The 25,840-nt window shown below is 39.5% G+C and overlaps 1 pseudogene across 1 annotated transcript; it reads right to left on the reverse strand.

Moving 5' to 3' along the window:
• Positions 1-2,864: 2,864 nt before the first annotated feature.
• On the reverse strand, positions 2,865-9,987 carry LOC307068720 (guanylate-binding protein 6-like; annotated as a pseudogene). Its single transcript has 8 exons — positions 9,887-9,987; positions 9,502-9,698; positions 7,853-8,098; positions 6,854-7,134; positions 5,980-6,192; positions 4,844-4,946; positions 4,314-4,506; positions 2,865-3,086 (listed from the first exon to the last, which is right to left on the reverse strand). The product of its transcript is annotated as a guanylate-binding protein 6-like (transcript).
• Between the last annotated feature and the right edge of the window lie 15,853 nt (positions 9,988-25,840).

The following is a 25,840-nucleotide window of genomic DNA, read 5'->3' on the forward strand; positions in this document are numbered from 1 at the left end:
AAACTTAACTAGGGCTATATAAATCCATAGCCTCCTCCTAAACCACCCTTGACTCCATTGATTTTTTCCTCCCTGTCTCACTTGACCATGTTCTATTCATCGTCTTCTGAGTTCTCTATGATCAGGCCTAGCAGGCTGTCACTCCAACCTTGCTACTCAAATATCACTGCTTCCACTTGGCTTCTGATGTGTAGGAACCAACACATGACCTCCATGTGACATGGTCTCTCATCTCTCATCTCTCTTGGTCAACACCACCAGGAGTACTGTTCTTCAGTGGCATGTCATCCCACCTGCCCTGACATACTGCAGAGAGGTCAGCATGGAATAGTTCAAGGATGACAGGATCCCTCTCACCAGTGCACATTCTTGTTTTTGGCTAGCTTTCATTCTAACACTTTAAAGTTCCACTTCAGAGATAGAAAATGGAGGCCACTCTAAGTGAGAGTTCAAAGATCACCAGAAACTTTTTACCTTAGTTTTGAAATGAATATAGGGATTAAAGAACCAAGGTCAAAATGAAAAGATTAGGGTGCAAATTTTGTGCTTTCCAGTCCTCTGATTCTGTCTTAAACCCTTAACTGAACTGGCTGATGTCATTTCTTGGAGCAAGGAGCAATTTATCATCTAGTGGTCAGTTTCACATCAGATTAGTATTGATTATTAGTATTATTTTATAATTTCTTTTTTATTTATGAATATTAAGCTTCCTTTACAAAATTTCAAATATAGGATATATAATACAAGCTATGTATCCTTCCTCCTCCTGATCCCACCCAGTTTTCCCCAGAAAGAATGTTACTAGTTTTCATGACTTCCTCTCTTTTTCCACAAAAACTACACTATACACATGGTTTGACACCTCATTTTTTAACCTTAAGATATATCTTGAAGATTGTTCTATAGTAGTATATGTAAACTCCATTGTCAAATTATTTAATGGCGACCTAGAATTAACTACATGTATTGCTAACTTTGTATTTATATTACCACTTTTTATTAAAAGCAATACCACAATGGATCTCATTTTTGTATGTGTGTGTGTGTATGTGTATAATTGTGCACATGTAGTTTCCTAAAAGTGAACGTGCTATATCAAGTCATAAACACATTAAAATGTAAGAAATATTAAGACAAATTCTCAATAGAAATTGTACAATTTATACTCCCATATGAGATAGCTCTTCTTTCCATACCTTTCTAACATAACTTGCTATCAGATTTTTTGACCTTTGTCAATCTGAGAAGTGAAAGATTATATCTGGTAGCTTCAGTTTCATTTCACTAATCATGAATAAGTTGAAATATGTTTTATTTATTTTCTGTGAACTTCTACTCACATATCTCTTTCATATTACTTAAATAAACTAGCTTTTCCTATGATAAAAGCTGGAAATATATTTTCAGACAGCTGTTTGTCCTTTGACTTTGTTTTCTTGACATAAAGGATTTATTTCAGTTTTATGTGCTTTTGTATGTATCTTATATCTTCTGGGCTTGGTGTCTTGCTTAGAAAGGACTACCACATTCCAGGATTTTTAAAAATTATTTGCAATTTCCAAATTTTATGATTTCAATCTTCATGTTTAAATCTATAGGAAATCTGGAATTTCTTTACCATAATATATATATATATATATATATATATATATATATATATATATATATATGTTGCCATAATATATACATATATATATGATATCTAATCTCTGTTTTCTCTAGGTGTCTGTCAAGTTGCCTTAGACAATTTATTCAACAGTTCATTATTTCCCACTGATATCAAATAAAACATTTAAGATAAATAGTTTCTGGAAGTGTTTGTCTCTATCTCTAGACTAGGTAAATTGTTCTATAACTTTGTCTGTATTGTTAGAACCCAGAGCTGCACTGGTCTGATGAACACAGCTCTAGAACAGGTTTTCATATGGAGCAGATATGGCTCCTCTTCTTTACTTTTCTTCTGTATTATCCTGACAATTTTTAAAAGTATGTTAAGCATTTCCATTTAAACATGTAGAAAGGTAGTAGCCTACCTCTCTTTATAAAAACATAGATTTACCACAGAACACATTAAATTTATAAGTGAATTAGAGGAGAATTGACTTTAATATGTATAAATTATATAATTCTTTTGTGACTTTCAGTGTCATTCTTGACATGTTTTTTCAAGGTAATTTTTACCTCTATTGCAAATTTAGTCTCTTTCTATCTCCTAAAACAGCAAGTGGCAAACTTTTTCTGTAAAGGACCCAAGAGGAAATACTTTCTATTTTATGGGTCAAACAGTGTTTGTTGCAACTATTCAACTCTGCAGATGTTGTGCCATGAAAGCAGCCAGAGACAATATGCAAATGAATGAGTGTGGTATTGGGCCAATAAAATTTTACTTACAAAAATAGCAGGGCAGATTTGGTCTATAGGCCAAAGTTATTGGCTTTGTTATAAAGTTATTTGTTTTTCCCTTTAAACTAACTAATAAAACCAACATTTAATCTATCTAAAGTGTGTCAGGCAGTGATATCCTCCAGTAGGCACTTTTTTTTTTTTTTTTTTTTTTGCGGTACGCGGGCCTCTCACTGTTGTGGCCTCTCCCATTGCGGAGCACAGGCTCCGGACGCGCAGGCTCAGCGGCCATGGCTCACGGGCCCAGCTGCTCCACGGCATGTGGGATCTTCCCAGACCGGGGCACGAACCCGTGTCCCCTGCATTAGCAGGTGGACTCTCAACCACTGTGCCACCAGGGAAGCCCTAGTAGGCACTTTTTATGTTTAAAGATTTCTGAGTGAAACTAAAAAACATACATGCCAAAAATAGGGCAGAGCATATATCCACATTCTATAATTTCCTTAAAATAAAAGCTAATCCTATTTAAACAGTGAGCTCAGGCCCTTCAGACCCTGACCAATTAGTTTAGCAGGAACAGACAGAATTGCAGTTGCTTTAGTGGAAAGTGTGTCCAAGGTCCGTGCAATCCAGGGAGTCTTATCCTTTTTATTATTCTCAATTATTTTTCTTAGACGATTCATCTCTTCTTTCATCTGCTCAGATTCATTACTAAATCCTTCAGTAAGCAGATCGTTTTGAACCTAAAACAAAGGATTGTGGGCAGAGGAAAAAGCGAACCTTTGAAAATCCCCATTTTTTCAAGAGTCAGATTTTATATTTAAGAACTGTGTTAAATTGTCTCTGTTTGACACATATAATTATTCTCTCTTATTAGATCATCAAAAGACAATATTTGAAGCAAAGAATATCTTCTGGTTTAGACCTGGACAGTGAGAGGAAGGATAGTTCCCAACCTTACTGATATTCATACACAATTAGGGTTTTGCTAGGGTTCTAAGTCAGGCATGAGGACAAATGCAATCATATGTTCCAACCAAAACTTAGGGTTGGGAGAGAGCTATTAGTTCACTTGCACAAATTATCAGTCCCATTTGGGATGGCATGGTCACCCATATCGTGGAAATAATGGGAACTTATAAGCTGATCAAGAAATCCCATATAAACACTTCTAGATGGGAAAGAGAATTCCCCCAATTCTATGTGGTAACACAGGCAAGCTATCCACACCTGGAGAAAACTACAGCAAGTTTATAAGGTGTCAGTTCCCCACACTTCTATGTCTGGACATATCAGATAGTTTTAGGTCAGCATAGACCCAAATCAGGGTCTTTGGTGCTAGTAGGGTTCCTGACCATTGACAATGATCTTAGCAAAACACCCAATTGCCGCTAATATTAAAAACACCTAGATGGAATAGCTACTTGATAATCCATGAAACCCTGAATAATTTGGGCTCCATGGGATCTTCCTAGAATCTCAGCTATAGAGAATCTACAATCTTGGCGAGGTTATTTATTTTCTTCAAGGACTTGGAGGGGCCAAGGTCATCCTGGACTCTCCAGGGTCTCAGTGTGGAGCAGAATTCAAAGATCTTTTGAAAAGCCAGGATTCAAAACTTTGAGTGAATCAAATGCAGTAAATGGCAGTAGTGCGTTTTTTTTGTTTTTTTTTTTTATGGTACACGGGCCTCCCACTGTTGTGGCCCCTCCCGTTGTGGAGCACAGGCTCCGGACGCGCAGGCCCAGCAGCCATGGCTCACGGGCCCAGCCGCTCCACGGCACGTGGGATCCTCCCAGACCGGGGCACGAACCCGCATCCCCTGCATCGGCAGGCGGACTCTCAACCACTGCGCCACCAGGGAAGCCCGCTTTTTTTTTTTTTTTAATTTTGCTTTAACTTTCACCCATTCCTTCCTGATGTGCCAGGTCAATGACTGTCAGGAACTAGTGAGGCCATGCCAGACTTACCTTCAGCCTGTGCTCCAGGATCCTTTTCTGCTCTCTCAGAAGGTTTTCTCTTTCCCTCTCCAGCTTCTCTCTCAGTCAGATTATGCTTCCCTGAGGCTTCTCTCTTGAGCCTCCATCTGCTGTTGCTGCTCCCAGTGTTTCTGTCTTAGCAATTCCTCTTCCTTCTCAGCTGCCTCCTTCCTGGCTCACTCCTCTGCCCCATTAAGGTTTCAGTAAAAGAAGAAAGTAGCTGATCAGGCTCAAATTCTACCTTCTTGGGATCAGAGATCAAATCAAATTTGAAAAAGAGGGTGAGAAATCTCTGAATTCACCTGGTGCCACACCATCAAGAGCAGGTTTGAGAATATGATGGGAAGGGCCTTGACCGTCTGGCTGATGTCCAACCACAACTCTGTTATTTTCAGATTTAGCGAGAGTGTATTCCACAAAAGAATTGGAAGCTCATTATTTTGGAAACGTCTTCATTCAATCTGTCAGAGGGCATTGCAGGAACATCCCAACCCTGCTAAGAGTTAAGCCCTGCCCCATACCTGCTATGGCCTTCTCCCTATAGGTCAGGGCTTCATCTGCTTGCAGAATGGATTTCTCAGTTGCCACCTGAGACTGCAGGAAGCTCTGGAGCACCTCATATGCCTGAGGAATTAAGAAGGACCAAAGCACTTTAGATTCCTACTGAGGAGACTTGTTCTGTACAAACAAGTCCATCCATGTCATTTTTACTTTCTTCTTAAAATGCTCCAGGATCCTCCTACAAAGCATTCAAGCTCCCGAGTGTCACCAGAGACTCTCCCTATCTCTCTCCAGTTCCCTGCCCAGTGCTACTTCCTTCCATCTGCTCCAGATATCAAGCAGTCAGAACTAAACACAGTTGTACAAACCCACAGTCTCATATATTTGCATGTTTACCTGGGGCTCTTCCCTTTGGATAACATCTCAACCTGAACAACATGTACAAATATTTCAACTTACATCCCCCTCTTTTTCAGGAAATTTTCCTAGACTATGTGCCAATGTGAAAGTCAGACTCTAATCTATGCAGCCGTTCTCTCCTACCACTTGCTAGTGTGTAAATTTAGGCAAGTTATTTAACCATCCTGTGCCTCCTAGTTCACATATATAAAATGTGGGTAATAAGAGTAGATGCTTCAGAACATCTTTTGGAGGATTAAATTTAAATCTCTAGAGAAAGAGCTTAACATTATACCTATAGGCAATAACAGTTCGATATATATTCTTTGTATTGTTATTATGATGTTTATTACCACCAGCAGTGCAGCCCAGGATCACAGTTTCATAAGCGTTATTCCTCCGTATACAATTGTCTATTTATTTGGCTTCCTCTCTCACTTTAATTAGCCTTGAGTACAAAGATTCTGACTTTGCATCATAAATCCTCAGCATGTGGCACATTAAATGTCATGTTTTTGGATAAAGAAAATGAATAACTTCTGTTCTGTCTCTGGTGGATTTTAGAAATCCATACTTGTTTTTGGGGACTGGACATTCCTCCTCAGGGATAAATAGCATGTAATGGGCCTTGAGAGCTAAAGCTGTCATGATATGCCCATGTTCTCTCATTACCCACACCTGGTGCTGTGCTCTCAGATTCTCAGGAAACCCCCTTGACTCTATTATGTAGGCTCCCCATGCTCCCCTTATCCCTCACCTTCACTTCTTTCCTGGGTACTTGGCAATAATCCCATTCAAACCTTTCCTTTGCTTTCCTGTAGAGTTTGTACCCTCCAGGAACAGAGAAAGTTCCTGCTGAAATACTTTCCATTAGGGCCTTTGAAAACTGATCAAGTTTAGCCTGGCAGTATTTGACAGATGCCTCTTCATTCTGCGGCAGGAAACCCTCCTTCTTGTTCTTTATGATTTCCTGCAGGGAAAAGTAGAGGGATGTCACCAGAAGCAAGGAACAGAGGAGATAGATTTCCAAGGAACCTGGTAGAAAGATTGGTCCAACTGCGGTCCTTGTGAGAAAAGCATTCTAGTGGAGAAACACAAGCAATGTAGCCAGAATACAGAGATTTACTCCCAACTCTGAAATCTCTGCAAGACTATGGAAAACTTTCTTAACGTCCCTGGGCCTCAGGTTCTTCATGTGTGAAATGCTGAGGTTGAATTATCTATTCTCTATCGTTCTTAGTAACTGTAGCATCCTGTGGCTCTATCTTCATTAAAACAATAAGACAACTAAAGAAGAAAGTAAATATAAAGAAGGATCTTTGTTAAGAGAGTTTGACCAAGGAAATCAAGTATCTAGGGATAGGAGTGATTATATCCAGATCAGGAATGACTTAGGGGAGTTCTGGAACCATGCCACAATTCACTAAAGGAGAAATCAATGTTGCTGCTGCTTGAGAGATCAGACAGGTCCTGAAAAATTTCCCTAGCTTTAAAGAAAAAGAAGGAAATATAGTCCTCTAACATCTCTCTCTCATGAGAATCCAGACTGTTTTTCCCTGAATAGCAGATAAACTCCAGACATCATTCCAGAAGGGCAAGAATCAAGAAGGACTCATGCTAAGACAAAGTACCATGAGCTTCTTCTGGAACTTCTGTCGGTAATCCTTGAAGGAGCTCCCCATGAAGACTGCAATGATTTCCCTCTCACAAGCTGTGTGCACCTCCAGCAGCTTCTGGAGCGTGTCTGTGGGGAAGCTCAGTCGCTGGGTCATCTGCTCACTGTAGTGGTTGGCTGCCTTCTGCACGGCTGCTTGGTTCTCCAGCTGGGCCAGAGGTGTCACTGTATTCTCCAAACAAGGAACTGTTCCAGTATTAATGGCATCCACATAGGTTACCACCAGAATCCCCAGCCCTGAATAAAGCAGGAAATATTGATAAATACCAATTTCTTACTCAATGAGATCCAAGATTCTGAAATTACGATTCTAAAACCACACACACACACTCACACAGACCTACTTATTTCTACTATCATCACCTTCATTTTCACATTTACTCTTTATTATTCTCCAAGCCATAACATTAAAAAATGTTAAATATCTATCTTCATCTAACATAATTGTCTGAGAAAATTTATTTCACTTTAACACAAATTAAAAGAAAAATACAGACTGCACAGATAGATTTGGCAGGATAATTAAAATAATATTTATTCCTAATTCCTAAACTTCTCATGGATTTTCAGGAACTCAGAAACTAATAGTTATTTTGGACTGGTTTAAACTCTTAAGAAGTCTCCTCAAGAAAAAGACGTATAGGACTAACCCGAGAAGATAATATACTCTGTTTGTATACCCAGTTAGTGATTTTATCATCAACAGTAGGATTCTTCTTAAATTCAGGAACCCCAGATAGCAGTGACAAGGGGTTTTGGAAAGGAATTTGTTAATCCGATGATGAGAGAGAATTTCTAAAACACATACACATCTCTCTCTGGGGCATTACTATTTTTTTTATAAATACACACTTCTATACACAATGAAACAAAACTACTGAAGAACACATACTATAAATAAATAGTCAACACATATCAGGCCATCAGAAATATAATTTTAGAAAAGGAGACTCATGATTCCCAGTGACCTTCACCCCTTCCCTGAGGGTCTTGGGCCTTGCATGGGTGAAGATATAAGAACAGAAATTTTTCAATTGTTCCTTGAATTTAGGATCCAGTTGGTTTTCCAAAACCTCCTCAATATGGGCTAGGAATTCCTTTTCATGTATTGGCCGGTCAGAGAAAAAACACTTCCATTTTGGAAAAAATTGCCTGATACACTCCTTAGATATGTTGGAATTTTTAACTTTGGGATTCTGACCTGAGGGAGAAAACAGCACAGTCTTGGGATAATGCAGCTAAAGATTTTTATGACTATGGATTTTTGATGTTTGGAATCTTCTATGCTCATAGAATTCCTCTAACATATTCATATAAATTGCAAATGAGATTCACATGAATGACATATCACTGGAAAGAAATTTTAGGAAACAGCCTCTCCAAGTAAAGAAACTTAAGGCTTGTTTGCACAGAAACAAACATGGTACCCAGTTCATTAGATTTTTATCGAATAAGTGATTTAATGAATGATGACCAAATATCAATTTCCGGTCTACTCCAGCCCACCTTGGAAGTAAACTATAGGAACAAAATGAAGAAGAACTACAAACAAAGATAATGGAGTAGGGCTTCCCTGGTGGCACAGTGGTTGAGAGTCCACCTGCCGATGCAGGGGACACAGGTTCGTGCCCCGGTCTGGGAAGATCCCACATGCCGCGGAGCGCCTACGTCCGTGAGCCATGGCCGCTGAGCCTGCACATCCAGAGCCTGTGCTCTGCAACGGGAGAGGCCACAACAGTGAGAGTCCCGCGTACCACAAAAAAAAAAAAAAAAAAAAAGAAAAGATAATGGAGTAATGATTAACATAGGAAATAGATACCTTGTTCAGTTAAGGAAAACTTCATTGATTGAATTCACATAATACAAATAAGACTAGCTATTTTTGGTACAAACTCTGAAGACTAAAAGGAACCTAAATGTAATTTGAAGAACTTAGCACTACTCCATAAACACTCTGCTTTTGTCAAGTACTCACCCACCTAAATACAATTCATTAAAATAATGTATTAATTTAAAATAGTGACCGAGTGAATAAGTATGTTAGAATAAAAAAAAGAATGATATGATGAGGAAAGTAAAATGAAGGATCTGGCTGTTAACAGAAATAATGAAAAGTATAGATTGAAAGTAGATCATCAGGTTTTTTTAGGGTTTAAAGTCACTTTTTGTAGAAGATACAATTATCCGTACTCTAGAAAGTTATATCTCTCCTTGAGAAGTGTACAAACTAACGGAAATATATTCTTCATTGTGATTTTATGCCTAACAATTATATAATTCATTGTTTTCCTCAACTGAAAAAGGGAGAAGCATAATAAGGAAAGCAAGCATCTGGTCTTTGAAAAGTTTTAGTACCCATTGTATCCAAATGTTAAGGTACAAATTAGTTTTGAATAATTTCATTTTGTTAAGCCCTATTCTTCTTGGGTGAGTTTAACTGTAGTCACTAGAACTTATCAAGGAATAACAACCTAGGTCTCAGTCACCATTTCTATGGGCCTTGATCTAGTCTCAAATATAAATGCAACCCCAGAAATGATGGACAGTGTTTCCTAGATCCCACCCTCTATTGGACCACCCACTACCAAGGTCATGCTCGGATACCTGGAATCAGTTTCAAGGCATTCTCCAGGTACTCATCTTCTGTGATAGGGTGACCATGTAAGTTCAGCTCCAGGGTAAAATCCTGTACAGTCCAGATAAAGTCTGGAAAGAAACTCACAAACTCTGTGGAATCTTCTACTCCACCCGTTTTGGGAGAGGATTTGGCCCTGATGAGTTCTGTGAACTCTGTCATATAACTAGGACTTGGTTAAGGAAATGGAACTTTCTACCCACAATTCCCACATTTTCCTCATAAAAATTATTGTAAATACTATTTTTTGCCATGGGTCCCCACTGCTCCACCAAAGGCAACTTGGCCACAGGGAAGGGAAATCCAGTTTGGTCTCCATTCTCATCAATTTCTCAGTAAAACTGGTAAGGATACTGCAGTTTCTCCAATGCATCATTATTGATGGTGCTCATGCTGTTGTAGACTAAAGTGCTGCTCAGAAGCATGGCCAGGGCAAAGATCCATGAGTCATTCTTAGGGTCATATATATACACACACACACACACACACACATACATACATATATATGTATGTATATATATATAATGATGTATAATGTATATACATCATAAAGTGTATGTATATATATAATGTGTGTGTATGTATATACATATATAAAATGAAATACTACTCAGCCATAAAAAAGAATGAAATAATGCCATTTGCAGCAACATGAATTGCCTGAGAGATTATCATATTAAGTGAAAGAAGTCAGAAAAAGAAAGACAAATACCATATATCACTTATATGTAGAATCTACAATATGACACAAATGAACTTATGAACTTATCTATAAAATAGTAACAGACTCATAGACATAGATACAGACATAGATACCAAGAGGGAAAGGGGTGGGGAAGGATGGATTGGGAGTTTGGGGTTAGCAGATGCAAACTATTATATGTAGAATGGATAAAAAACAAGGTCTTACTGTATAGCACAGGGAACTATATTAAATATCCTGTAATAAACCATAATGGAAAAGAATATGAAAAAGAATGTATATATAAAACTGAATCACTTTGCTGTACAACAGAAACTAATACAACATTGTAAATTAACTATACTTCAATAAAAAATAAATGTAAAAAAAGATAAGTTAGGAGATATAGGAAAGATTAGGGTCAGAGTGGGCTTCTGAGGAGTATGGATTTCATAAAGATATAATGCAAGCTTAAGGAAGTATTAAAAGCAACCAGATTAAAGATTGTTGTTCTTTAATTGTTGTTAGAGAGGGTCAAAGTAGAAGCAAAGAGGACACTTCAGATAAAAGAAGTTTCAGGCAAAAGATGAGGGTGACAGTCTACGATAGTAAAATAAAAATTGAGAGAAAGAGACAGATTCAAGATATATTTAGCAAGAGTAACAAGAGGACTGGTATACAAATTGGATATGGGAAATAAACAAGGGAGGGATGTAAGGTTTGGGCTTGAGACTGGGAGGTTGGTGGTACACTATTGAGAAGAAGAGGAGTAAGAAAGCAGAAAGTGTGTTTAGGAGGAGAGATTGATCAAGACTTTTATGGTGAAAATGGCAGCTTTAAGTGGATAACTTTCCAAAAGAAAAAATCAGGTGATTTTTCTATTTATGTGTCCGAATTTCAGAAGAGATATTAAAGCAAGGAATATCTATTTGAGAGGTGTCAGAATAAAAGTGACATTTAAAGTCCAGAGATTGAATGAGATCATTTTGAGAGTATAAATAGAACAGAGAAAAGATCCCAGGGCCAAGTCCTGGAAGGACCTACAATTCAGACAGCTAGAAGAAAAGTCAGAGGTTGGTAAAGAGACTGAAGAAAACTAAACACAGAGCTAGGAAGAAACCCAGAAGAGCATAGTGCCTCGTAAGCCAAGGAAGGAAAGAATTTCTAGGAGCAGGAGGTAAGTCAACTATGAGATATGATGCCAAACAGGGGACTAATAAGATAAAATGGTGGTCACTGGTAAATATAACAAGAACATTCAGTGAACTGTTGGGGTTAAAACCAGAAGGGAGTCAGTTGAAGAGAGAGATGAGAGAAGAAGTGGGAAAAACAAATTGAGACTATATATTTTTGCTTGAAGAAAAGTAAAAAGATAAAAATGGGGTGGTGGTCATGATGAGAATGGAGTCCAGGGAGAATTTTTTTTAAAGTGATAGATATTCAAGCATGTTACTCCAGTAGAGAAAGCAAAATACAATGTGGGAGACATAACTGCAAGTGCTCAATGCCTGGAAGGTTAGAAAAGATAGCTTTGAGAACTCTAGTACAGGAGATTTTCCTTTTATAGGAAGCAGAAACATGGGAGTAAGGATTGGTGACTGAAAAAGTTCAGGTTGCAATTTTGCTGGTGAGAATTAGAATTAGATGGTGTATTTAATAAGAAATTGGGAGTCTCTCTTCATGTGCCCCTAGAGGAGTGGTGAGAAGCTGAGATTCAGCTGGAGTCACACAAATAGCCTCTGTCACAGGACTTCACTCACCAAGCTTTTCCCTTGCAAGACAGTTCATCAAGTAGGATTTCCCTGTACTATATAGCCCAACAATAGCTACAACCACTACAGGTTGAGAAATCTTGTAAAGAATCTTTAAGTCTTCCTGGTTCACAGACAGTTGCTCTTTCTTGTTTTCCACCAAACACACGGGAACGAACATGATGGGTCCAGATGTCATGGCAACCTGCAAACCAGAAAGAGTCTCTCTGTAGAAATAAGATCACAAATTCATTTTCTGCCTCAGGGTTAATGGAAGCATATGTCATTAGCAGAAGGCTGATGGGACTTCTGTGCTTCTAGGGTTTAGTGGACCACAGAGGGCTTCCTCCACCATAATCTTTTATGATGGTACTGCAGAAACAACAGATATCACCAGCCTCCAAAATTTTATTTCCATAAAAATAAAATTCAAGCAATGTTTATCATACACTGAGAGTCTACATTATTCTGAGCACTGTGAAACATGCATTACATACCTGACCTAACTGTTTTTTCATAAGAACCTTGCAAGTTTGGGCTTATAATACCCATTTTTTGCACATATGGAAGGCGAAGTTCAGGAAGACTGGGGGATTGCTCACATTCATATATGAGTAAGTGGTAGATCCAGGATGTGAACCAGGGAAGTCTGTTTCACTATGCCATGCTTTGCAACCACTTATCAGGCAGGATAATCTTTCTCAACAACATTGATTACCCTGTATATTCTTCAATCAATAATGTAAAGGGGCTTTCTATTGACTCTCCTATACCAACAATACCTTCTCTAATGTATTAGTGTGACAACATCGGTTCCTGTTATTTCTGCAGGGTAAGGCTCTCACTCCACAAACCACTCAGTAGTTTTGATACCAGGCTCTTTTCTTGCATAAGCAGTGTTCCATCAAGGGCTCCTGGTAACCTAGTATTTTTTGAATGGTAGGATTTCATGTTTTCCTTCTATTAATACTGTCTTTTATTTATTTAAATGCATTGGATGAGCATCTATTATGTACCTGAAATTGTGTTTGTTTCCTGGGATAAAACTATTTATAAACTATGGCTCCTGCTCTCAAAGTAATACTAGATTAACTATATCAGTTAGGATTAGGTTTAGCTGTGAGAAATAGGGGAAAAAAGATGCATAGACAATTTAAATTAATCTCTTACATAAATTCTAGGATTAGTAGTCCACAACTAGTAGGGTAGAGATTTGTTTCATAAAATATTGTAGCCCAATATATTGTACAGCATATATAGCCATTCTTTTATAGTAACTTTAAATGGAGTATAATCTATAAAAATATGGAATCACTGTGCTGTACACCTGAAACTAATATAGTATTGTAAATGAATATACTTCAAAAATAAATAAAATAAAGTATTCCCTTAAAAAAAGAACTGTAACTCAGAACCCTTCCATCATAAGCTCAGCCAAATATAAGGAGCAGCCCAAGGTCCAAGATGGTGTGCCATCATTCATTGTAATAAGAGCAAATTAGAGAAGGGCAAGAAGTGTAGGCCTTTCCTTTAAGAACTCATCACTTCTACTTAGAAAACAATAACTCTTAAGTTATTAAATTACCATATACAGCCATAGGAGAAGCTGGAATTACCATGAGTATTCTGGGAAAACATGTACACAGCAGAAAAGCAAAGGTTCTATGACTATGGGAGAAGGGAAAAATGGATATGAGGGGAAGCTACAAGTGTTTCCCAGTAACCACCTCAAACTAGGAAGACAACAGATGATACCCATACTGATCACAATTCACTGTTTATCACACTTACAATTATCTCTACTAAATCTGGGGTAAATCCAGCCCAGATTTAGTAGAGTGATGGACCAGGAGCCAGAGCTGGAGGAAGGAGCAGTCATGGGAATGAGGGAGATCTAGGGAAGGCAGCTCCCTTCCAAGAAGGAAAGGTAGGAAGGTGTCTGGATCACAAGATACGTGCTGATGTGTTTCATGCTGAAGGTCATGGCCTCTGCTACCTACGCCACCAAATAATAATCAGAATTAGAATGTAAATAAAAAAGTATACATCTATTTATAAGAAGAGAAAGCAAATGTCCCAAAATACCACCAGGAGTAAGTCTAAGTGAAAGGTACATGATATTTCATTGAAATCAAACTTTCTCTGTAATTCAGATTATTTTTTCAAAATAAAAGTTCAATAAATAATTAAATATTAAATGTATCATTATTGCATGAGCCTCCAGGCAAATACTTGATTATTCTTATGTTAAAATGCTTCTCTATGATATCTCTAATTTTTTTTATTATAAGAATATGGAAAAGCATTTAGTCAAAGTGTCTAAAATATTTTTATATTTTATATATTAAACATTTAAGACACATCTTTACTTTCAAATTTTTCCAGCTCTGCAATTGACTACCTATGTGACCTTTGCAAGGAGCTTAACCTGGCTAACTCACATTTTAAGTTATTGTATGAGTGTTATAGGTAAAATAATAAATCCTACCTCAAGGCTTGTTTTCAGGTTTTAATGAGATGCTATTAGCTTTCATCTTAGCAGAGTGCCCAGCACAAAATATGCTTTCAGTAATTAGATGAATGACACAATGACAATTTAGTCCATTAATATATTTCAATGGATTCTATGAACTGTAAATTACAAAGACATGAGGTGTGGAAATAAATTTTTCATCAGAACTAAACAATAATCTGCTGAAATCACACAATTTCTGTTCACTCCTCCTTTACTGGATTCTTCAGGCTCTGAAAAATAAGTCATATGGTGGGAAAACATAACCCCTAATAGCTACATTATAATCACTGGATTTGCACTCCACTTTTCAGGGACAAGATTAAGGGAAACTCCAAAAAGATGTGAATTTTAATTGAAAAAAAAATTTTTAACTAGTCTGCATTGTCTCAGCTGTGAAAGAATCACAGATTTTAGCTTCACATAAACAAAGTAGTGTTGTTAACTCTTGTTCAGAAGTGATCTTCAAAATTTGACATACAAGAGAAACATCTGGAGTGGTTGCAAAACCCAGATTCCCAAGCCCGAGTCTATAAGTGTACCAAAAGCTGCCAGTGATTCTGATGTTTCTAAGGGAAACATGTCTACACAAAAATCTCAGTTTTGACTATAGTTATTTTTATCTGATAAAGACCTGTGCTATGGGACTAAATTCACTCCTACCTGCTGATTTTTAACGCCCTTACTGTAGGGTTCTATAAATATGAAATAATCTCTTCCAATGATAATTGTTTGTAGGCTCCTGGATGGAAACTATCTTTGTTCTCTGCATCTACAGACCACCATTTCTGTAAGGGGATGGTATTTGATCAAGGAGGTCCACAAAGAGAATTGAACCCCCATTCTGAAAATTGATTTGAAAATGGGTACGGAAGCACTTTTTTTTCAATTTCTTTAATTGTGGTAAAATACGCATAATGTAATATTTACTATCTTAACCATTTTAAAGTACATAGCCCAATGGTATTAAGTACAATCACGTTGCATGCAACCATCACCACCATCCATCTCCAGAATAGTTGTCATCTTATAAAACTGAAAGTCTATAGTCATTAAACAACAACTCCCCAAGCCCCATTTTCCCAGCCCCTGGTAAACACTATTCTATTTTCTCTCTCTAGGATTTTTACTACTCAAAGTACTTTATATAACTGGAGTACTACAGTATCTGTCTTTCTGTGACTGGCTTATTTCACTTAGCGTAATGTCTCCAAGATTCACTCGTGTTGTACTATATGTCAGAATTTCATTTGGTTTCTTTTGTTTGTTTTGTTTTGGGGGGCAGGTATTTTTTTAACATCTTTATTGGAGCATACTTGCCTTATACTCTTGTGTTTGTTGCTGCTGAAAAACAAGTGAATCAGCTATATATATACATATATCCCTATATACCCTGCCTCCTGTGCCTCCCTCCCACCATCCCTATCCCAGCCAACTAGGTGGTCACAAAGCATGAGCTGATCTCCCTATGCTATGCAGCTACTTACCACTAGCTATCTATTTTACATTTGATAGTGTACATATGTCAATGCCACTCTCTCACTTCGTCTCAGCTTACACTTCCTCCTCAATGTGTCTTTAAGTCCCTTCTCTATGTCTACATCTTTATACCTGTCCTACCCCTAGGTTCTTCAGAACCACTTTTTTTTTTTTATGATTCCATATATAGGTGCTAGCATATGGTATTTGTTTTTTTCTTTCTGACTTACTTCACTCTGTATGACAGACTCTAGGTCCATCCACCTCACTACAAATAACTTAATTTCATTTATTTTTATGGCTGAGTAATATTCCATTGTATATATGAGCCACATCTTCTTTATCCATTCATCTATCAATGGACACTTAGGTTGCTTCTATGTCCTGGCTATTGTAAATAGTGCTGCAATGAACATTGTGGTACATGATGCTTTTTGTTTGCTTGTTTGTTTTTCGGTATGCAGGCCTCTCACTGCACAGGCTCCGGACGTGCAGGCCCAGTGGCCATGGCTCACGGGCCAAGCTGCTCTGCGGCATGTGGGATCTTCCCGGACCGGGGCACGAACCCATGTCCTAGTGTGTTACTTGTTGTTTTTGCCTTGCTGCTTTTAACATGATTTCTTTGTGTTTAATTTTTGACAGTTTGATTAATATGCGTATTTCTCCTTGGATTTATTCTGTATGGGACTCTCTGTGCCTCCTGGACTTGATTAACTATTTCTTTTCCCATATTAGGGAAGTTTTCAACTATAATCTCTTCAAATATTTTCTCAGTCCCTTTCTTTTTCTCTTCTTCTTCTGGAACCCCTATAATTCGAATGTTGGTGCGTTTAATGTTGTCCCAGAGGTCTCTGAGACTGTCCTCTGTTCTTTTCATTCTTTTTTCTTTATTTTGCTCTGCAGCAGTTATTTCCACTATTTTATCTTCCACCTCACTTATCCATTCTTCTGCCTCAGTTATTCTGCTATTGATCCCATCTAGAGTATTTTTCATTTCATTTATTGTGTTTTTAATTGATGCTTGATTCATCTTTAGTTCTTCTAGGTCCACAACCCCCTTCCGGGGAGCCTGTGCAGCCCGCCACTGCCAGGGTCCCGGGATTCAGGGACAACTTCCCCGGGAGAACGCACGGCGCGCCTCAGGCTGCTGCACCGTCACACCGGCCTCTGCCGCCGCAGTCTCGCCCCACATTCCTTACCCCTCCCTACCCCCGGCCTCAGTGAGCCAGAGTCCCCGAAGCAGATGCTCCTTTAACCCCGTCCTGTCTGAGCGAAGAACAGACGCCCTCCGGCGACCTACACGCAGAGGAAGAGCCAAATCTAAATCTGAGCCCCGGGAGCTGTGAGAACAAAGAAGAGAAAGGGAAATCTCTCCCAACAGCCTCAGAAGCAGCGGATTAAAGCTCCACAATCAACTTGATGTACCCTGCATCTGTGGAATACATGAATAGACAACGAATCATCCCAAATTGAGAAGGTGGACTTTGGGAGCAAGATTTATGATTTTTTTCCCTTTTCCTCTTTTTGTGAGTGTGTATGTGCATGCTTCTGTGTGAGATTTCGTCTGTATAGCTTTGCTTCCACCATTTGCCCTAAGGTTCTATCTGTCCATTTTTTGTTCGTTTTTTAATTTTTTTCTTAATAATTATTTTTATTTTAATAACTTTATTTTATTTTATCTTACTTTATTTTATTTTACTTTATCTTCTCTTTCTTTCCTTCCTTCCCTCCTTCCTTCCTTCCTTCCTCCCTCCCTCCCTCCTTTCCTTTTTTCTTTCTTTCTTTCTTTCTTTCTTTCTTTCTTTCTTTCTTTCTTTCTTTCTACTTTCTCTCCCTTTTCTTCTGAGACGTGTGGAAGAAAGGCTCTTGGCGCTGCAGCCAGGAGTCCGTGCTGTGCCTCTGAGGTGGGAGAGCCAACTTCAGGACACTGGTCCACAAGAGACCTCCCAGCTCCACATAATATCAAACAGCGAAAATCTCCCAGAGATCTCCATCTCAACACCAACACCCAGCTTCACTCAACGACCAGCAAGCTAAAGTGCTGGACACCCTATGCCAAGCACCTAGCAAGACAGGAACACAACCCCACCCATTAGCAGAGAGGCTGCATAAAATCATAATAAGTCCACAGACAACCCAAAACACACCACCAGACGTGGACCTGCTCACCAGAAAGACAAGATCCAGCCTTGACCACCAGAACACAGGCATTAGTCCACTCCACCAGGAAGCCTACACAACCCACTGAACCAACCTTAGCCACTGGGGACAGACACCAAAAACAACGGGAACTACAAACCTGCAGCCTGCAAAAAGGAGACCCCAAACACAGTAACATAGCAAAATGAGAAGACAGAAAAACACACAGCAGATGAAGGAGCAAGATAAAAACCCACCAGACCTAACAAATGAAGAGGAAATAGGCAGTCTACCTGAAAAAGAATTCAGAATAATGATAGTAAAGATGATCCAAAATCTTGGAAATAGAATAGGCAAAATACAAGAAACATTTAACAAGGACCTAGAAGAACTAAAGATGAAACAAGCAACGGTGAACAACACAAAAAATGAAACTAAAAACATTCTATATGGGATCAATAGCAGAATAACTGAGGCAGAAGAACGGATAAGTGACCTGGAAGATAAAATAGTGGAAATAACTACTTCAGAGCAGAATAAAGAGAAAAGAATGAAAAGATCTGAGGACAGTCTCAGAGACCTCTGGGACAACATTAAATGCACCAACATTTGAATTATAGGGGTTCCAGAAGAAGAAGAGAAAAAGAAAGGGACTGAGAAAATATTTGAAGAGAATATAGTTGAAAACTTCCCTAATATGGGAAAGGAAATAGTTAATCAAGTCCACGAAGCACAGAGAGTCCCATACAGCATAAATCCAAGGAGAAATATGCCAAGGCACATATTAATCAAAATGTCAAAAATTAAATACAAAGAAAACATTAAAAGCAGCAAGGGAAAAACAACAAATAACACACAAGGGAAACCCCATAAGGTTAACAGCTGATCTTTCAGCAGAAACTCTGCAAGCCAGAAGGGACTGGCAGGACATATTTAAAGTGATGAAGGAGAAAAACCTGCAACGAAGATTACTCTACCAGCAAAGATCTCATTCAGATTTGATGGAGAAATTAAAACCTTTACAGACAAGCAAAAGCTGAGAGAGTTCAGCACCACCAAACCAGCTTTACAACAAATGCTAAAGGAACTTCTCTAGGCAAGAAACACAACAGAAGGAAAAGGCCTACAATAACGAACCCAAAACAATGAAGAAAATGGGAATAGGAACATACATATCGATAATTACCTTAAATGTAAATGGACTAAATGCTCCCACCAAAAGACACAGATTGGCTGAATGGTTACAAAAACAAGACCCATATATATGCTGTCTACAAGAGACCCACTTCAGACCTAGCGACACATACAGACTGAAAGTAAGGGGATGGAAAAAGATATTCCATGCAAATGGAAACCAAAAGATAGCTGGAGTAACAATTCTCATATCAGACAAAATAGACTTTAAAATAAAGACTATTAGAAGAGACAAAGAAGGATACTAAATAATGATCAAGGGATCGATCCAAGAAGAAGATATAACAATTGTAAATATTTATTCACCCAACATAGGAGCACCTCAATACATAAGGCAAATACTAACAGCCATAAAAGGGGAAATCGATGATAACACATACATAGTAGGGGACTTTAACAGCCCACTTTCACCAATGGACAGATCATCCAAAATGAAAATAAATAAGGAAACACAAGCTTTAAATGATACATTAAACAAGATGGACTTAATTGATATTTATATTACATTCCATCCAAAAACAACAGAATACACATTTTTCTCAAATACTCATGGAACATTCCCCAGGATAGATCATATCTTGGGTCACAAATCAAGCCGTGGTAAATTTAAGAAAATTGAAATTGTATCAAGTATCTTTTCTGACCACAACGCTATGAGACTAGATATCAATTACAGGAAAAGATCTGTAAAAAATACAAACACATGGATGCTAAACAATACACTACTTAATAAGGAATCGATCACTGAAGAACTCAAAGAGGAAATAAAAAAACCTACAAACAAATGACAATGGAGACACAATGGCCCAAAACCTATGGGATGCAGCAAAAGCAGTTCTAAGAGGGAAGTTTATAGCAATACAATCCTACCTTAAGAAACAGGAAACATCTCGAATAAACAACCTAATCTTGCACCTAAAGCAATTAGAGAAAGAAGAACAAAAAAAAACCCCAAAGTTAGCAGAAGGAAAGAAATCATAAAAATCAGATCAAAAATAAATGAAAAAGAAATGAAGGAAACGATAACAAAGATCAATAAAACTAAAAGCTGGTTCTTTGAGAAGATAAACAAAATTGATGACTCATTATCAAAATTGACTCTTATCAAAATTGATAGGACCATTAGCCAGACTCATCAAGAAAAAAAGGGAGAAGACTCAAACCAATAGAATTAGAAATGAAAAAGGTGAAGTAACAACTGAAACTGCAAAAATACAAAAGATCATGAGAGATTAGTACAAGTGACTCTATGCCAATAAAATGGACAACCTGGAAGAAATGGACAAATTCTTAGAAATGCACCACCTGCTAAGACTGAATCAGGAAGAAATAGAAAATATGAACAGACCAATCACAAGCACTGAGATTGAAACTGTGACTAAAAATCTTCCAACAAACAAAAGCCCAGGACCAGATGGCTTCACAGGCAAACTCTATCAAACATTTAGAGAAGAGCTAACACCTATCCTTCTCAAACTCTTCCAAAATATAGCAGAGGGAGGAACAATCCCAAACTCATTCTATGAGGCCACCATCACCCTGATCCCAAAACCAGACAAGGATGTCACAAAGAAAGAAAACTACAGGCCAATATTACTGATGAACATAGATGCAAAAATCCTCAACAAAATACTAGCAAACAGAATCCAACAGCACATTAAAAGGATCATACACCATGATCAAGTGGGGTTTATCTCAGGAATGCAAGGAGGGAAAGCTGCAATTTCACTCATGCCTGACATTGATGGCACACGTTCTAGTTCCTTGCTGGATTCAATTCTATAGACCCTCTTGAAAAAATGATCCATTGATGTCTGGGTAGTAGCTCTTTTCTTCTCATCATAGATGACATGGTATCCCTAGATTGCATTTTGAACAGCTACTGCAGCCTTCATGTATTGTTTTATTTCAGGTCCTGTTCCTCAAAAATTAACAGTGCCTCCTCAAATAAAGAAAATCCCCTTGCCATTTCCTGCATCGTGAATCTCTTCAGTTCTTCAGTTATTTCTTCTTCCTCTTGTCTCTCTTCATCCTTTCTCTGGGCCTCCAGATCCATCAGGTCTTTGTTAGTAAGCTCCTCGTGTTGCACAGTAAGGAGTTCAATGAAGTCATCCTCTTGCAGATCCAGCTCTGGTTTCTCTCTGAGGGTTACAGAGTTACAGAAGACCTCTTTGGACTCCTCATCCACATTTTCAAATCCACAAATATCATGAAAAAATTGCAGGCAAGGTTTCTTCCAAACCCCATTCATGGTGATGGCCATAACCTCACGCTAAGAAAAGTCAATGTTTTTTATGGTCTTGTAGAAATTATAGTCCTTCCAAAATTGTCACAATGTTGTCCCTATTAGTCACTTGCCTTTACTGCCTGACGAAAATGTGATGTAAATATTTCTTGAAAGTCGCTATAATTCCCTGGTCCATACGTTGGATGAGCAATGTAGTACAGGTATTCAGTGGCAGATGCACTACTTTGACATTGGGATGAAAGTCATCCATGAATGGGGGGTAACCCAGAACATTGCCGAGTGGCAAAAGAATATTGAATGGGACTTCCTTCTCCAAGCAATATTTCTCTACCTCCAAGATAAAGTGGTGGAAAAACCAGTCCTGGAAAATGGCCTGTGTAACCCAGGCTTTGGGGTTACTCGTCCACACAACAGAAAGAGAGACCTTGGCTGGTCTTAAGGGCTCTTTGGTTCTCTGAATGATAAGCTAAAAGAGGCTTCAGTTTCATATCACCAGAAGAAGCATTGCCACCAAACAACAGAGTTAGCCTATCCTTTGCTGCTTTATAGCCTGGCATCAACTTTTCCTCCTTACTGATGTAACTTTGGTCTGGCATCTTCTTCCAGTGCAGTCAGTCCTGTCTCATACACATTAAAAACCTGTTCAGGTAAATACACAACTTCATCAATAATTTCTCGAAGCGTTTCAGGAAATACCCAGGTAGCTACCATATCTGCACTTGCTACCTCGCCATTAACTTTTTATTTATTTATTTATTTTTGGCAGAACGCGGGCCTCTCACCACTGTGGCCTCTCCTGCTGCAGAGCACAGGCTCCGGATGCACAGGCTCAGTGGCCATGGCTCACGGGCCCAGCCGCTCCGCGCCATTTGGGATCCTCCCGGACCAGGGCACAAACCCGTGTCCCCTGCATCAGCAGGCGGACTCTCAACCATTGTGCCACCAGGGAAGCCCCTCGCCACTAACTTTTAAGTTGTGAAGGTTGTCTCTAGCCTTGAACCAATGAAACCAGCTGTAGCTGGCATTAAAATTTGTGCCCTCTCATTCTTCACTGTGTTTCTCTTCAAGTCTTCATAAAGGCTTTTAGCTTTCTCTTGAATCAGCATTAAGTTGAGTGGGACTCTACACTGATGCTGATCCTCCATCCACACACTGAGAAGTTTCTCTATATCCTCCAACACTTTTCCACTTTTCTTCAATATTGTTGACATCATTGGCACAGCAGACTTCACATGTTCTGTGATCTTCTCCTTCTTTAGAATTGTGCTGATGATTGAATGATTCATGTTATAAGAACAAACAATATCTACCATCTTTTCGACTCACTCTATTATTTTCACTTTTGTTTCCATTGTTATTGCTTGGCACTTCTTAGCAGTACCAGCTACATCACCGCTGCTTTTACACTTGCTTCTGGACATCCTGGGCTTGAAATAAAGATACTGTACTACTGTACTCTATACAGGACTGTACAATAAAGTACACAAAAGCACAACCACTTGTAGAGGATGCACACAAGTGACAGTGTACACCAGACACATGAACTAACTTATGTGATTGGACATCTTTGGAAGTTTGCAAGTTGAAGTTTCATATGTAGGGGACTTACTGTACAATCTTACCTCAGGAAACAAAAATATCTCAACTAAACAACCTAATGCAATTAGAGAAAGAAGGGAAAAAAAGCCCAAAGTTAGTAGAAAGAAATCATAAAGATCAGAGCAGAAATAAATGAAATAGAGATGAAGAAAATAATAGAAAAGATCAATGAAACTAAAAGCTGGTTCTTTGAAAAGATAAACAAAATTGATAAACATTTAGCCAGACTCATCAAGAAAAAAAAGGAGAGTACTCAAACCAAAAAAATTAGAAATGAGAAAGGAGAAGTTACAATGGACACTACAGAAATACAAAGGATCATAAGCGACTACTACAAAAAACTATATGCCAATAAAATGGACAACCTGGAAGAAATGGACAAATTCTTAGAAAGGCACAACCTTCCAAGACTGAACCTGTGGAAGACATAGAAAATATGAAGAGACTAATCACAAGTACTGAAATTGAAGCTGTGATTTAAAAACTTCCAACAGGACTTCCGGGTAAGATGGCGGAAGAGTAAGACGCGGAATCACCTTCCTCCCCACGGATACACCAAAAATACAGCTACACGTGGAACAACTCCTACAGAACACCTACTGAACGCTGGCAGAAGACCCCAGACCTCCCAAAAGGCAAGAAACTCCCCACATACCTGGGTAGGGCAAAGCGGAGAGATTCCCGCACAGAGGAGCGGTGCCGAGCGGCACTCACCAGCCCGAGAGGCTTGTCTGCTCGCCCGCCGGGGCGGGCGGTGCTGGAAGCTGAGGCTCGGGCTTCAGTCAGAGCGCAGGGAGAGGACTGGGGCTGGCGGCGAGAACTCAGCCTGAGGGGGGCTGGTGTGCCACGGTTGGCCGGGAGGGAGTCCGGGAAGACTCTGGAGCTGCCGAAGAGGCAAGAGACTTTTTATTCCCTCTTGGTTTCCTGGTGCGCGAGGAGAGGGGATTGGGAGCGCTGCTTGAAGGGGCTCCACAGACGGGCGCGAGTCGCGGCTGAGGGCGCGGAGCCCAGAGACGGGTGTGGGACGCTGGGGCTGCTACTGCTGCCACCAAGGGGCCTGTGTGCGAGCGCGGGTCACTGTCCACACCGTCATTCCGGGAGCCTGTGCAGCCCGCCACTGCCGGGGTCCCGGGATCCAGGGGCAGCTTCCCTGGGAGAACGCACGGCGCGCCTCGGGCTGGTGCAACATCACGCCAACCTCTGCCGCTGCAGGCTCGCCCCGCACTCCGTGCCCCTCCCTCCCGCCCGGCCTGAGTGAGCCAGAGTCCCCGAAGAGGCTGCTCCTTTAACCCTGTCCTGTCTGAGCGAACAACAGACACCCTCCAGCGACCTACACGCAGAGGCGGGGCCAAATCCAAAGCTGAGACCCAGGAGCTGTGAGAACAAAGAAGAGAAAGGGAAACCCCTCCCAGCAGCCTCAGAAGCAGCGGATTAAAGCTCCACAATCAACTTGATGTACCCTGCATCTGTGGAATACATGAATAGACAACAAATCATCCCAAATTGAGGAGCCAGGAGTCAGTGCTGTGCCTCTAAGGTGGGAGAGCCAACTTCAGGACACTGGTCCACAAGAGAACTCCCAGCTCCACATAATATCAAATGGCGAAAATCTTCCAGAGATCTCCATCTCAACACCAGCACCCAGCTTCACTCAACGACCAGCAAGCTACAGTGCTGGACACCCTATGCCAAACAACTAGCAAGACAGGAACACAACGCCACCCATTAGCAGAGAGGTGGCCTAAAATCATAAAAAGTCCGCACACACCCCAAAACACACCACCAGACGTGGACCTTCCCACCAGAAAGACAAGATCCAGCCTCATCCACCAGAACACAGGCACTAGTCCCCTCCACCAGGAAGCCTACACAACCCACTAAACCAACTTTAGCCACTGGGGACAGACACCAAAAACAACGGGAACTACGAACCTGCAGCCTGCAAAAAGGAGACCCCAAACACAGTAACATAAGCAAAATGAGAAGACAGAAAAACACACAGCAGGAGAAGGAGCAAGATAAAAACCCACCAGACCTAACAAATGAAGAGGTAATAGGCAGTCTACCTGAAAAAGAATTCAGAATAATGATGGTAAAGATGATCCAAGATTCTATTTCCCAGATCCAAAATCTTGGAATTAGAATAGACAAAATGCAAGAAACAGTTAACAAGGACCTAGAAGAACTAAAGATGAATCAAGCATTGATTAAAAACACAATAAATGAAATTAAAAATAGTCTAGATGGGATCAATAGCAGAATAACTGAGGCAGAAGAACGGATAAGTGAGGTGGAAGATAAAATAGTGGAAATAACTGATGCAGAGCAAAATAAAGAAAAAAGCATGAAAAGAACAGAGGACAGTCTCAGAGACCTCTGGGACAACATTAAACGCACCAACATTCGAATTATAGGGGTTCCAGAAGAAGAAGAGAAAAAGAAAGGGACTGAGAAAATATTTGAAGAGATTATAGTTGAAAACTTCCCTAATATGGGAAAGGAAATAGTTAATCAAGTCCAGGAGGCACAGAGAGTCCCATACAGAATAAATCCAAGGAGAAATACGCCAAGACACATATTAATCAAACTGTCAAAAATTAAACACAAAGAAATCATATTAAAAGCAGCAAGGGAAAAACAACAAATAACACACAAGGGAATCCCCATCAGGATAACAGCTGATCTCTCAGCAGAAACTCTACAA

This window comes from Hyperoodon ampullatus (assembly GCF_949752795.1).
Source record: "Hyperoodon ampullatus genome assembly, chromosome: 2".
NCBI classification, from domain to species: domain Eukaryota; kingdom Metazoa; phylum Chordata; class Mammalia; order Artiodactyla; family Ziphiidae; genus Hyperoodon; species Hyperoodon ampullatus.